At 35.5% G+C, this 14,103-nt stretch overlaps 1 long non-coding RNA gene across 1 annotated transcript; it reads right to left on the bottom strand.

Moving 5' to 3' along the window:
* Window positions 1-10,335: 10,335 nt before the first annotated feature.
* On the bottom strand, window positions 10,336-14,103 carry LOC143264489 (uncharacterized). Its single transcript, XR_013038235.1, has 2 exons — window positions 10,996-14,103; window positions 10,336-10,904 (listed from the first exon to the last, which is right to left on the bottom strand). It is a non-coding gene; the product is annotated as an uncharacterized LOC143264489 (long non-coding RNA).

Here is a 14,103-nt window from a genome sequence, read left to right as displayed (position 1 = left end):
TATAGATACGGATTTTAGATGTATGAAAAATATGTATACAATGTTTAGAAATGTAGAATTATAGCAATTTGTAGAAATATAGAATATAACAAATATAAAATGGGAGAAGAAATAGTGTGTTTATTTGAGAACACTATTGAACTTGAATTGTTAGAGTACTTTCAATTTAATTTTAAGAAAGTTACATAGTCAAAATTGGGAATTTTTTATTACAATAGTGTGGAGAAGGGAGATACTCCAAGTGTCATTTTTCTGGGGCAACTTTTTGAGTTGCTTTCCATAATGATGAGATGTAACATCAAATCAACATAAAATTAAATTAATAAGCTTCAAATATGATAGTGTTGTTTCTACTTTATTTTTCATATTCTACTCCACATTTTCAAAAGTGAATCCCATAGTACTTCTCACACCACCTCTGTGTAAAACCGTGAAATACCAAGAAAAATAATAAAGTAATTTTTACCATTCGATGCTAAAGAAATAGTATCTCTTGTGCTATCTGGCAGTGAATATCGAAATCAATGAAACAAAAATTGTTTTATTGATAAAGTGAATGACTTATACGTATAAAAATGTTCCGAAGTTAATTACTTTTGCTCTTGGATGTAATTTGATGCATATTAAAGTTAATTAAACCAATAAAATCAATTTTAATTGATTTAAAAAAAAAAATGGTACTAGTTGCGCCATCTCTCCGGCGAACGGGGTGAACTACAAGCTTCTGAAAGTGTAGTTTCGTTAGTTCAGTTGCCTACCGTTAGAGGCGCCACTTTCGCCATCATCAAATGATAATACAAATATTACGAACACGTCTTTTGTAGTTATTGACTTTATCGACCAGTTATCTAGTTTTAAATTATTCTATAGCTAATTAGTATTGGTTTTTAATATAATCTGATGTATATTGTCGTTAACTAAGCCTGAGGAATCAATATTAATACAATTCTGTGGTGATCATCAGAGTCGTCGTCGGTCAAGAGGAATTCTATTTTTAAGCCGTCGATAAAGAAGAATTTTCTTTGTAATTGATATTCAATTTTATTTATGTTCAATTGTATTTCTAAAAGAAAAACGTTCGTTATTCATTCTATAATCAAATCTGAATTCAAAACGACATATTTCAAAATCATTTTCAATAAATCAGTTATTTTTGGAAGTTATAATTATTTGACTATTTTAAATATAGAAAAACACTCTATAATTCGTTCGCCAGTGGCGCCATCTGGTGGTAGAAGGTGGGAACTAATGAAGCAAGAGTTTCAAAAGCTTGTAGTTCACCCCGTTCGCTGGAGAGATGGCGCCACTAGTACCACTTTTTTTAAAAATTCAATTAATATTGATTTTATTGATTAATATGGTATATATGTATTATATATTTGTTAATATTGATGTCATGGTCCTTACACTGTATTTTGTTCAAATGAAAATGATTAAAAAATGTGAATCATTAGTTCAAAACCGTTCGCACACTATACAGTATCTTGTCGATTATATAGGGAATGACATAAGACTATTACCTATTACCTATAAGAGTATTACCTATTATTGGTAGCTTTTCTTTAGTGGAGCGAGATATATAACTCAATTTGGAAGTTTACCAAAAGTAGGTAACTAAACTCAGCTTGGAAGATAACCAAATTCAAAGTAGAGAAGGAAGATAACCAGAACTGTATTTCATATTAGATTTAATATGTTTCTTTCGAATTTAGTAAATATACTTTTGCTATTATAAATTTATTAATTGAACTACTATCATTTGTTATTGCAATCATAACTAAAAAAATATCGAAAAGATCTATTTGTCATATTAGTTCCACCGGTCGTAAACAGATGGTAGCTGCAGTACCGTTTTGAAGCTCTCAAAATCAAATTATTTTTCACATACATTATATATGTGAATATTTATATGTACATTATTTTCCCTTAATCATTATTGACTAAATATGCATTTTATTAATGATGGGCCAATATAAGGATTTATTTAAAACGACCAGTTGGCAGACGATTATGATGCTGTCCGAATAATGAATTCTCATAAACATATAACTTGTTAAAAAAATAATTTACAGACCTCCCAAAAATTTCTATAAAATCACACAATTAAACCCTTTTCGTACCGAGAGCCGATATATCGGCCCGCGTTGCACTGGCGAGAAGTGCCAGAGCCGATATATCGGCTCGCACCTCGTAGTGCTTTACTATTCGCATTGCGGGAGAATTCTATCTCAAAATAATTTTATAATACGTTATAAATGGTCTAATTTCATTACGAGAGAATTAAAAATAATAATGAAGTATTATGCAAGATTATAGTACAAATATATTTATGAAAACATAATTTTGTCAACCAAGTATCTTCGACTTAATTTTTGTTTTTGTTATGTAATATTATTTATCTTGTCACAAAATATATCGGAAATGCAAAGTATATATTTTATAATAAATGGTCTATATAAAATTATGATGAAAAGACGACTTTTTGTATGTGCAAATATGTTTTGTACGTACGAACTCAACTTTTACTTTTTTTAATAATTGTTTATCCCTTTGCCATTTATATAATTTTCAATGAATATAGAAAAAACAAGTGTCATTGTTTTGTTCGCTATTTTGTCATCCTACTGCTTTTTGAATCATGTAAATATTGTTATTGGTTTGGTTTTTATGAGCATTTTCCCCAACCCTAGTAAAACGGTGAAATTCGGCCGATTATTGTCGCATAGACACCTGTTTTTCGCTCGGTGCTAAAACGGTTAAAATCGATTGTTAAGACCAGTATTTTTTAACACTACAGACAACGTCAATATTTCAAAAAATATTTCAGAAAATGTCAATACTTCAAAATTTATCAGCATCTACGCAAATTCATGTACATCGGTTAACATATTGTGTAGTGTTATATCTTGTCTTGTAAGTATAGCTCATCTGTCATGTAGAAGATGGTACCAAACGACACCGTTCTACGTCGTATACATATTTCAGCTGGTAAAGCATGGCGTGTCAAGGAATTTCTGTTGGTTCTTGGAAGAGTTTTATCGATTCGTGTCTTCGTATTTCGCGTAAATATAGTCTCAGTCGAAGACTCAAATCGTTTTCAGCTGAATTAGTGATGACCATTTCCTTTGTACGGCGCCGACGATTTCATACGGGGACTTCCATTTGATTAACCGCACGTATGGTAGAACGATGAACTCCTCATTTCGTGGAATAGTGCTTGGGTTATCATTACTCCTAGGTATGTTAAAAAAAGAATATCGAATTCTTTTTGAGTCGAAAATTGGGATTCGATATTTTTTTTTGATCGATATATGATTTGGTAGAAATTGAAATTGAGGAATTCGGGAGTTGGGGACTTAGAAATTTGGGGACTTTGGGAGTAGGAGGAGTGTAAATTTGGGGGCTTGGAAATTTGGGGATTTAGGGAGTAGGGAGATTGGAAATTTGGAGATTTAGGGACTAGGAAGATTGGAAATTTGGGGATTTAGGGAGTAGGAAGATTGGAAATTTGGGGGCTTGGAAATTTGGGGATTTAGGGAGTAGGAAGATTGGAAATTTGGGGGCTTGGAAATTTGGGGATTTAGGGAGTAGGAAGATTGGAAATTTGGGGTCTTGGAAATTTGGGGATTTAGGAAGTAGGAAGATTGGAAATTTGGGGGCTTGGAAATTTGGGGATTTAGGGAGTAGGAAGATTGGAAATTTGGGGGCTTGGAAATTTGGGGATTTAGGAACTAGGAAAATAGTAAATTTGGGGATTTTGGGAGTAGGAGGATTGTAAATTTGGGGGCTTGGAAATTTGGGGATTTAGGGAGTAGGAAGATTGGAAATTTGGGATTTAGGGACTAGGAAGATTGGAAATTTGGGGATTTAGGGACTAGGAAGATTGGAAATTTGGGGATTTGGGAAGTAGGAAGATTGGATATTTGGGGATTTAGGGACTAGGAAAATAATAAATTTGGCGATTTAGGGAGCAGGAAGATTGTAAATTTGAGAGCTTGGAAATTTTGAAATTTTGAAATTTAGAGATTTGAGAATTTGTAAATCTGTGAATTTGTAAATTTGAGAACATGCAAAAAAATTAAAGATTAAAAAATTTAGGGGACCAGGTTTTTCGACATTTTTCAGATAGCAAATCATTATATAAGCACTCGAAACTTATTTATCTACGTTTGTATCGAACGATCGATTTTTCGAGATACTTTGGACGTTGTTACAGTTGCTTTTAATGGCCGATAAAGGAATTGCTATGCAAAGAAGTTTCATATCCATTTATGGAAATGTTATATACTTCCTCGTGTACATGTGTACACATACATCGCGTGAATAGAGTGAGTTCTGCCAGATAATATTCGATTTCCTTTCAGGAAACGAATTTATTTCTGTGTTAGTGCTTACGTATCGATGGAATGGCGTTCTCAACATGAGACTCAAATTCTGCATAATGGGAACAATGTACAGTGCACGATTCACAGAAATTTTAATATTTCGAATTATATAGAAGGACACGTATGAACAAATTTGGTAGGACGAAATAATTATTTGTATAGTAAGATGTACAGTAGATTTTTTTAGGGAAAATTGCGGTGTAGGTAATGACCTACATTCCTTAATTTCTAGTAGGTAATATTAAAACAATTATACAGTTAAAAATGCAGAGCTTGATTTTTAGAAATTTGACAATTCGACAAATTTGGCAATTTAACAATTTAACAATTTAACAATTTAACAATTTAACAATTTAACAATTTAACAATTTAACAATTTAACAATTTAACAATTTAACAATTTAACAATTTAACAATTTAACAATTTAACAATTTAACAATTTAACAATTTAACAATTTAACAATTTAACAATTTAACAATTTAACAATTTAACAATTTAACAATTTAACAATTTAACAATTTAACAATTTAACAATTTAACAATTTAACAATTTAACAATTTAACAATTTAACAATTTAACAATTTAACAATTTAACAATTTAACAATTTAACAATTTAACAATTTAACAATTTAACAATTTAACAATTTAACAATTTAACAATTTAACAATTTAACAATTTAACAATTTAACAATTTAACAATTTAACAATTTAACAATTTAACAATTTAACAATTTAACAATTTAACAATTTAACAATTTAACAATTTAACAATTTAACAATTTAACAATTTATCAATTTAACAATTTAACAATTTAACAATTTAACAATTTAACAATTTAACAATTTAACAATTTAACAATTTAACAATTTAACAATTTAATAATTTGATAATTTGAAAACTTGAAGCAAAGAACTTCGAGGAAACAAAAATGGCGGAAGCGAACCAGCGTGCTAATGTCAGTAACGCGAAACGAAGTCGAAAAGAAACGTTTACAATCCGGTAACATAAAAGAGCTGTGGTACGAAAGGAAAAAATCGGGACCATAGAAATCGGGCGTAAAAACAAAGGTAAACGAAAGAGAACGGTGAAAGAGGGACACTGTGTGACGGAAGGAATTGTTTTCTCTGCTCTAGCTGTTAATATTTTTATTTCGTCTCGTTCTTCTCTGTTGCCCGTCTGTTTCTCTTTCTCTCGCCTTCGCACGCACACACTTTCTCCTTCCGTTGAATATTAACTGTAAAAGTTTGAGCGGAAGTTCAGTAGGATTTCGCGTCGGTGCACGGCAGCAGCGTGCGTTGACATGCCGGCTGAACAGAATAATCTCATTACGAAGCCGAAACTTCAGGTCTCGAATAATAAGGGGATATAAATGCAAATGAAAATTATGAAAATGAGCGATTAACTAGCCATTTCGGATACAAAATTGCCGAACCATCGCGAAACTTTCGATCGACTTATCGGCCTTGTCTGAACAGTATAATAATTAATGATCGATGCTCGAATCAGATTATGTTCATTTAACAACAATTCTATCGACTTTAATTTCGTGTTTTTGCATAGTTACAAATGATTTATTATGTGAATACGAATGAACACTATGAGGAGAGCTTTTGTGATATTCTATGTTACTCTGAGTTTTAACATCTTGCATTATTTTGAGTGTGACATAACATTTCAATTTTTTGTCTCTTTTAATACAGTAGCTGTGAGTTAGCTTTGACTGACGCACCTGGCAAATAAATCATAGTGCAAGATGTTAAAAAATCGCAATAAATGATTTAAGTGCAAACATGAGTCCATTCATGATCGATTAACGACATCTGCATAAAACATACGTGCTCGGTCAACAATGCGTTAAGTTACATATGTAGATATTATCTTAGAGTTGAAGGTCATTCGTCCCAGCTTCAACCAGCTGCAATCATCAATTCCACATCCTACCTATTCATGAACCTCTACATAAAAGTTTCATAAAATCAAAAAACGCAAAATGCATAAAACACGTCGTAAATTGAAATTGTGATTGTCCAAAGGTTAGAAGGATTATTAATCAAATATGTCGATCGACAGGTGACAGCTAAGCAATTCGGTTCTCTCGTTTTCCATTAGCGAGTCCGCCTAACGGGAAACAGAACGATTATCGCGTCACTTTCGGTCGAATTGAATTGTTCGTTCGCTGAAAGTACACGGAATGTTTTCACAGGGAACAAGAGCGAAAAACTCGGCTCACGTAGCCGCGCCACGATTACTGTCACTCACTTTTTACCGCGCAATCAGGAACGGTTTTGCAGTTCGCGTATCACGGCCGTACAACCGCGGAAAACCACCGAACCCGAGAGGTTCTGTCAAGTGTTCGACAAATACACGACGTGTTTGCCATCATCTTACGGTAAAATTTGATTACTTGTCCCCTTGCCATCGTGCCGGATTGACGTAAATCTTCCTTGGATCGCCACCTTTCTTGTAATACGATAACTTATGAAAAGTCTTCGAGTTTCATCACCGTTTTATGCGCGGGACCGCATTAGGACGCTGGGTAAATGGTTACAAAAATTGTATGGACTTAAGGAATTTGTGGTCTGATATGGAACTTTAGGAATTTAGAATTCGAGAACTTTTTTAGGGTTGTCGTTTTTGGAGTTTTGGAATTTTAGGAAGTTGGGGATTTCAAGTTTTAGTATTTCAGAATTTTAGGACTTTTTGAGGTTTTAGGATCTTAGGATTTTGGAATTTTGGGATGTTAGGGTGTTAGGGTGTTAGATTGTTAGGGTATTAGGACGTTAGGGAGTTAGGACGTTAGGGAGTTAGGCCGTTAGGGAGTTACGACGTTAGGGAGTTAGGCCGTTAGGAAGTTAGGACATTAGGGAGTTAGGTCGTTAGGGAGTTAGGACGTTAGGGAGTTAGGACGTTAGGGAGTTAGGTCGTTAGGGAGTTAGGACATTAGGGGTTGGGTGTTATGATGGTAGGACGTTAGGGAGTTAGGACGTTAGGGGTTGAGTGTTATGATGGTAGGATGTTAGGTTGTTAGAACTGTAGGGCGTTAGGACGTTAGGGTGCTAGGGCGTTAGGACGTTAGGACGTTAGGTGTTAAGATGTTACTGTAATACTTTGAAAATCTATGTCTTTCATATATGAAGTCTTTGGAATTGTAGAACTTTAGACCATTATAATTTTTTGTACATGGTGTCTTCAAAGTTTTCGAACTTTTAAACTGTGTTTTTAACATATAAATTCTTAGGAATTTTATATTCAAAAACATTGAACTAACACAACATTATATTTTTCGAATAGTATCATAAAATTTGGTAATTTTTATTTGTTACCTTACAAAATATGACCCACGGAAAAACAAAAGTGAATTTCAGTAAATACAATATGATTTAAGATAACGTACATGTTTATTCAGCTTAATCTAATCAAAACAAGTTTATTCAACGCCACGAATCTTTTTCACGGCTGTCCTTGACAAACCGTGACACAGAACGATCGAAGGTAAACTGTTCACCAGCGGCCACGACTGATCGATTTTCATCGTAGTTGGATTGAAATTAATGGAACGCGAAGCAAACAGCTTCCATCGAGGTTTTTCCCTTTTTCGTCGCCGTTAATGCAAACTCTGAAATGTTCGAGTTGATCAGAGCAACGGATCGAAGCACCTTTTCGAAGATCGCAGAAATATTTCGGATTTGATTAGAAAGATTTCGTGTTTTATGTATTCGGATTTTGTATTCGATGTTCGCGGAGATGGACGAGTGAGAGTTGTATGGAATTTTATATGAAGCTTGTTTTCGACGACTGAATCTTGTAAACAGCGACACATGGAGGCTTCTTTGGAATATTGAAATGTCAGGAGGGTTAGATACATAAACTCTGGAAATTCTATTGCTCCCGAAAAATGATAGAATCATATTCATGTTTTTTTATTGTGGAAAGAAGGGTATCTTTTAGTCGACTTCTGCGAAGTAAGGTGATTAGAAATTTTTTGGAGATTTCAAGATTATTTGGAGATTTCAAGATTATTTGGAGATTTTGAATTTAGCTATTTGGGTATTTGAGTGTTTGGGGATTTGGAGGGTTGAATATTTGGAGATTTGGAATTTAGCTATTTGGGGATTTGAGTGTTTGGGGATTTGGAGGGTTGAATATTTGGAGATTTGGAATTTAGCAATTTGGGGATTTGGGTGTTTGGGAATTTGAGGGTTGAATATTTGGAGTTTTGGAATTTAGCAATTTGGGGATTTGGGTGTTTGGGAATTTGAGGGTTGAATATTTTGAGATTTGGAATTTAGCAATTTGGGGATTTGGGTGTTTGGGAATGTGAGAGCTGAATATTTAGAGATTTGGAATTTAGCAATTTGGGAATTTGGGTGTTTGGGAATTTGAGGGTTGAATATTTTGAGATTTGGAATTATCAATTTGAGAATTTGGGTGTTTGGGAATGTGAGGACTGAATATTTTGAGATTTGGAATTTAGCAATTTGGGGATTTGGGTGTTTGGGAATTTGAGGGTTGAATACTTAGAGATTTGGAATTTAGCAATTTGGGGATTTGGGTGTTTGGGAATTTGAGGGTTGAATATTTAGAAATTTGGAATTTAGCAATTTGGGGATTCGGGTGTTTGGAAAAGGAGCTTCAGGAATTTAGAAAATTTAAGATTTCGCGATATAAAGATACAGAAAGCAATTTTAAAAATCCAGGACTTCATAACACGGGCCAATGACCGAAGCAGTCGACGCCCACAACAATAACAATAACAACAACAACTTCACAACATAAAAATAACTAAATTTATGATTTCAAGTCATAGAGAGTCAATTCGACCTAACCAAGGTCAGTGATTCATCCTCGAATGCACCTAATCCCTTTGAATATCGAAATTTTGAAGGTCACGTTTCTTGCAAAGACTGTTCCCATTTCTTGCACCCTCTTACGTGCTATGATTTAGTATTCGAATTGCCAGCATCGCCCTTCCATCCGTCAGGATTTCTTGCACGTATATCGTGAAGAATTCAGCTCGCTAATATTCAGCTGGAAATGCCGGCGGTGCTTTTTATGCAAAACGTCCAATTTTTCGGGGCCGAGGTAAAAGTTGGGGTGACACGTAATGCTCTAGTCTGACCACGTACGAGTGTTATATGAAATAAACATCGACTACCCATTTCTCTTCCCGTGTTCTCCTTTCGGTTCCTTCCTTTTCCTCTCATTCTTTCGGCTGCAATTTGGCTTTCGTTTCTTTGCGAACTTTTCTTCTTATTTATTATGTACACGCGTGTAATCGCGTTATCGTGTGATTCGACGATGAAGATCTGCAAGAGAAACATTTTCGTAAACGGGATGCCGGTGTATTATTTTTCTTCTGCCTCATAATTTAAACTGTTCTTACGGCAAGAAAATTTACACGGTTATAAATTATCCGTATATCTTTTCAGTTTTCATGGTTAGGTAGAAAGGATACTCGGAGTTTATATGTAGATAAGAAAGAAGAGAACAAGGAAGTGCACTTAACGGATAACGACTAGGTTCATATATTTTTCACACAAAAATTATTTATTCGGCCATTCGTATGTTAAGAGTTACTTTCCACGTGTGGCGTGGTAAATGGGCGATTAATAATTAAGCAACTGCAGTTGCTCTACAGTACAGCTCATTATAATTATTATTAAAAACGTCCTTAATCCGTATTTCAATTTTACCACTCCATTTGTTGCTCTACATTGTTAACACTCTCACCTACGGTGCGTCATAAATTTAGACAAACAATTAAGCGAAATGAACAGGGTTTCGTATAACTAAAATTGTGCTGCCGCGTGTAACATCCTCCAAACATTACAAAATTAACTCCTTGTTGTTGCTGTAGTAATACATATCATGTCTAAAATATTCACCTTATTATTTACTCAAACTAAATTCATAATATAAGGTTACAAAATAACGGTCAAACAAATTAGACAAAAAAATAATTTATTTAATATTTCAACATCAGTCTCCCTTCGCACCGTTTAAATTTCCCGCCAAAACTGCAATACCTAAAAAACGACAAGATAAAAAGGTTTTCACCGAAGAGAATCGAATGACCATTTTTTTTCATCGATATACCGACAAATGCTGCATTAAGATTTATTGCCGGCGGGCAGGACGCGTGGCTCTTCCGGTGTGTGTGCACGCGGCAAATTCGAAAAATCAATCAACGCGCGCGCCAATAAAAGAGCGCGTACGAATTTCGTTGAAATGATCGCTGAAAGCATTGGGTCCAGTTCGAATGGCGATGCATCAGCAAACTATTCGCTGGTTTATCTTATTATCTATCCCGCAGACTGGTTGCATCGTCGCTCTTGAAATCCAAAATGCAAATTTCACGGTGCCGTCGTTGGTCGAACGAGAATGCACGGTGTGGCGCGGACGCGCTTTCGTTTCCACGCGCACAAAGGCGACGCAATCGAATCCCAGCGAGCATGATCGATTCGTGGATACGTCCTCTGCTAATGAACCCTCTTCCACCAACGACAGGATACGCTATAACGGAAGCGGGATTGTTTCAATTACCACTGTAACAACCATACGTGATTAAATATACGTATCACCGTACACGCAGAAAAATTGTTACCTCCGAGCAAGGTTTGTCACGTAAATCATGTAACACGATTCTCAGCCGTTTGAAGCGAAAATTTATGGCCGAGTTTCGGCGCCAGGCTGCTACCGCTTATTGCCACGCATGAGTGCTGCATTTTATTATAACTTGTCAGATTTTAGAATATAGTCAAAGTTTTGGAATTTCTAAATTTACAAATTTAGAAATTTATATGTTCACAGGGTCAGAGTTACAGATCGCAGATGTACACATTTAGAATTTTTGCAGATTTATAAATTTACTGATTTACAGATACATAGAAGCTTACAAATACACTGACTTCAAAATTCCCAAATCTCTAAATTTTTAAATTCCAAACTCTTGAATTTCCAAGCCCGATATTCCCCAATCTCCAACTCGTTATCTACCATTTTGGGTACTTGAATTTAAGATATTTAAAACTCATGTTTATAGAATGTTCCTTTCGAGTGGTACTGATTATATCGCATTACAAAGTAGGACACTTCATTATCGAGAGACAGAATCTAACTCGATAATTTTCCTTAGCGTCACACGATCGTATCATTACGTCCCGATTTAACCTGATATCACCTCAATAACATGTGTCCTTCAAAAATAAATTTCCAGTATTAATATGTTCACCGTCGTAGTACTGAATTTCAAGTACAATTTTAATTACAGTCCGCAGAATAAAAGATTACTAAACGTCAAATGTGCTTAATAGTTGAATTTTCTTTATGTGTCTCAACATTGCATGATCAGCTATCCGTGAATGTAGCTGTCTCAAAAATTATATAGGGCGTCTCACAACTAGTGTTCCTCCATTAAAGGCTTGTTGTTGACATGGTTCTGAACAACCTTTTCCTTCACAAAAATTAGGTTTGTACCATTTCTGAATTATTAAAAAAAAGGACCAACAGGTTAAAGGGTCAATAATCCGTATGTAGCACATCTGACCACAAACGTCACCTTTGGTCAACGTGCCAAATAAAATTTTAGTAGACGATTAACGTTAGAAAGTTGTCATTTTCCATCAAAATCGTTCCAATATCTCGAGTTTATCGTTCGACAAGGTGTGGGCAAGTGTCACTAAAGTTGGGCGCTATAAAGGGACGCTCGGTTACAAGCATGTGTTAGCGGATAGTTTGGAGCGGCAAACGATAGAAAAGCAGAGAAACAGAGCGGTATCGTTTTAATCTGTGGCCAGAAGCAACAGTAACTGCCGTCTTATTGGTCCCGTTACACATTGGCAAACTCACGACGAGACTCGAGGATCGATCGTCGCTTTGTTTCTATAGAAAGATCCCGGAGGATTCTCGGTTCAGAGGTAGCCCGCCTTCTTTGTTGCCCCCGGTGGTTCGCAATATCGCTAGAAAAATAAAGTATCGACATCTTTCTTTATATAATCTCTCGTGCTTTTGAAAGAAGACGAGTTTTCCACTTTTATTCCCATCAGCGCGCACTTACTTCGGGAAAACTTCGAGCGAGTTCAATGTTTGAAAAAGGGGCGGATGGGCGCCCGAAGGAAACACGTTTGAACGCGTTCGCGTATCCATTCGGCTCGCCGTTGTACTTACACCGAAATCCTTTCCTTTCTGCATTTTAATAAATCCCGATGCAGCCGGTACAAAGGAACGTAGATCGAATTCAAACAATGCATAGCAATGCGTCTCTTCCGGTATAACTTCGTTCGACGAAGGATGCTTCGGTAGGATATGGGAATTTTAAAGGATCTAGAAAAATTACATAGCTCACGTAAAATTGTCGAACGTATTTCGGATAAAGGGCACATATTACGGAAACAATATATTGATTACACTCCAAGTCAGTGAAATTTATTCTAGAATTTTTCTACAAATATTAATCAAACATTTTGGGGAATGTGGGAATTGGGACATGTGGGATTTGAGATATGTGGGATTTGGGATATGTGGGATTTGGGATATGTGGGATTTGGGATATGTGGGATTTGGGACATGTGGGATTTGAGATATGTGGGATTTGGGATATGTGGGATTTGGGATATGTGGGATTTGGGATATGTGGGATTTGGGATATGTGGGATTTGGGATATGTGGGATTTGGGATATGTGAGATTTGGGATATGTGGGATTTGGGATATGTGGGATTTGGGATATGTGGGATTTGGGATATGTGGGATGTGGGACATGTGGGATTTGGGACATGTGGGATTTGGGACATGTGGGATTTGGGAAATGTGGGATTTGGGACATGTAGAATTTGGGATATGTGGGATTTGGGACATGTGAGATTTGGGATATGTGGGAATTGGGGAATGTAGGAATTGGAAAATATAGGAATTGGGGAATGTGGGAATTGGGGAACGTGGGAATTGGGAAATATAGGAATTGGGGAATGTGGGAATTGGGAAATGTGGGAATTGGGAAATGTGGGAATTGGGAAATGTGGGAATTGGGGAATGTGGGAATTGAGGAATGTGGGAATTGGGGAATGTGGGAATTGGGGAATGTGGGAATTGGGGAACGTGGGAATTGGGAAATATAGGAATTGGAGAATGTTGAAATTGGGGAATGTGGGAATTGGAGAATATGGTAAATTTAACGGTCAATACAAGTCCATTAAACTTAGCGGCTTTCAATGAAATACGATATTAATGGTTTCGAACGATATATTGATATTAATGATTTCGGGTGAACATTAAACATATGATAAGAGATTGCATTGTTCAAATTTTGCTTTGGAAGATGTTAGAGTAAAAATTTTTTTAAGTTTTGCTACGAAATATGGGACTTGATTTGATGCAATTTTATAACTTCAATATTGTCAGAGCAAGTCTTCATAAGGACTTGAATTTCGTGATTCCTCCGAAGATTGTATCAAATCTTGGGTTTATGGGGGAACAATGTTTCAATTTTTTCTCCCGAAGTAATACAAGAACGTGCTCAGAAGCGTTGATATTTTTTCACTCGAATCACGTTCCAAAATCAGAAAAATCTTGGTCCGAATACGGGTCTCGTTTCCAAGCAACATCCTCCTTATCCGAATTCGCATCGACCGCGGAGAACCGAGGGTAGTTCTATCTTTTTGGGATTTGTGAGAGCTGAAAGAATTATTAATACAATTTTGTCCTCTGCATATTAA

The sequence above is a fragment of the Megachile rotundata genome, chromosome 5, assembly GCF_050947335.1.
Source record: "Megachile rotundata isolate GNS110a chromosome 5, iyMegRotu1, whole genome shotgun sequence".
In the NCBI taxonomy this organism is placed as follows: domain Eukaryota; kingdom Metazoa; phylum Arthropoda; class Insecta; order Hymenoptera; family Megachilidae; genus Megachile; species Megachile rotundata.
Note: the sequence above shows the minus strand (reverse complement) of the source record. Positions and strands in the feature narration are given on the sequence as shown.